The sequence below is a fragment of the Phyllostomus discolor genome, chromosome 4 (genome assembly GCF_004126475.2).
Source record: "Phyllostomus discolor isolate MPI-MPIP mPhyDis1 chromosome 4, mPhyDis1.pri.v3, whole genome shotgun sequence".
In the NCBI taxonomy this organism is placed as follows: domain Eukaryota; kingdom Metazoa; phylum Chordata; class Mammalia; order Chiroptera; family Phyllostomidae; genus Phyllostomus; species Phyllostomus discolor.
In genome coordinates, this window is record NC_040906.2 from 79,491,920 (window position 1) to 79,493,553 (window position 1,634).

At 31.6% G+C, this 1,634-nt stretch overlaps 1 non-coding gene across 1 annotated transcript; it reads left to right on the forward strand.

Annotated features, from left to right (window-relative positions):
* The first annotated feature begins 975 nt into the window (after nt 1-975).
* Nucleotides 976-1,109, forward strand: LOC114495877. The gene has a single exon (XR_003684540.1). It is a non-coding gene; the product is annotated as a U11 spliceosomal RNA (small nuclear RNA).
* Nucleotides 1,110-1,634: the final 525 nt, after the last annotated feature.

The following is a 1,634-nucleotide window of genomic DNA, read 5'->3' on the forward strand; positions in this document are numbered from 1 at the left end:
TGCGGTTGCTGGGGGTTATGGCCTGCAACCCAGGAATGTACCCTGGCTAGGAATCGAACCTGGGACACTTTGGTTCCCAGCCTGTGCTCAATCCACTGAGCTACGCCAGCCAGGGCTTCAAAATCACATTTAAAACAGAAAACAGCAAGTTAAATCTCTAGAAAAAATCTGCAATCTTTAGAGAACATATTCCACCTCTAGCCATTCTACCCTATTGCTATTATTCTATATGTAAGTATAATTGTTTTTAATTACTTAATGGTTTATCTTCTCTTTTTTTAAATTTTTTTAAGTAAGGTATAATATACATATAATGAAAATCTCCTTTTTAGAGCAAAGTTTTGTAAATATTAACAAAGACATAATGTTGTATAATCATCACAGCAATCAAAATATAGTAATCCTCCCTGATACCCATGTCCCTTTATAACCAAACCTACAACTATTCCTGCCTCTAGCAGCCATTAATTTGTTTTGTATCTCTATATTTTATCTTTTTCAGAATGTCATAGAAGTGGAATCATGTGTTATGTAGTCTACTGAAGCCAGTTCCTTCAATTATCAGAATGCATTTGATATTAGTTATTATTGTATATATTAGTAGTACATTTTCTATTATTCTCTGGCATTTCATTACAGAAATGTACCACCATTTATTTTTTTAAACAAATTAACCAGTTGAGGGACATCAAGATTATTTCCAGTTTTATAACTTTTCTATATAGTAAACATTAATTTTTATAAATTGTTTTTGCACTTTGACAGCTTGCTCAACTTAACAATTAGTTCTAACAACATTTTTCAGTAGATTTTAAAAGATTTTCTATGTAGATAATTATGCTGTCTCTTTAGGAGGGAATTTTACCTGGAGTCTTCTTATAACATATATAAGCAAGTGCACCTATAAATCTATATTCTCAAGTTATGGAATTATTATATTTTTCACAATGCTTTGTTAAAAATGTAACAAGACACAAAAAGGGCTTCTGTCATGAGAGGCACACGTAGGACAGTTTGATTGATCTACGTACGGAATTGACATCAACAGATTTCAAAAGCATAATTTTTTGATACCTGGGCAGCTAGTGATCGTTGGTTCTCACACCTACAAAAAAGGAAAATAAACAAAACACAATTTACAATATATCCTGGAAGCCACTCTTCATGGTCATATGTAGAGATTTTTTTCCTTTTATAGAATGTACTTCCTCCAATGATTGATTGAATGCATAATCTTCCCATGATGGTCACTTAGGTTGTTCTAAGTTTTTCAGTATATAGAGAGCTATAATGCATAGCTTTGAGCATGTATCTTTTTACATTTTTAACAGTGGAATGAGGCATATTTATAAAAGTGAAATGTATATAAACTGCATATGTGATTTTGATAGTTATTGTCATATTATTTTCCAATGGTTTATGATGTTTTGCATTCTCGCTAAAAATATATGGGAGTTTTGGTTTCAGAGTTTCCTCAAGGGAACACTCTATTACATCTATAGAACTCTGTCACTTCCAAAAATGAGAAATTGTATTTCAATGTAGCTTTTATTTTTAAAGTATTTTATTAAGCATGATAGACACACAAGTACACAATTTTAAGTGCATAACCCTATGACTTGGTAAGCCCAAAC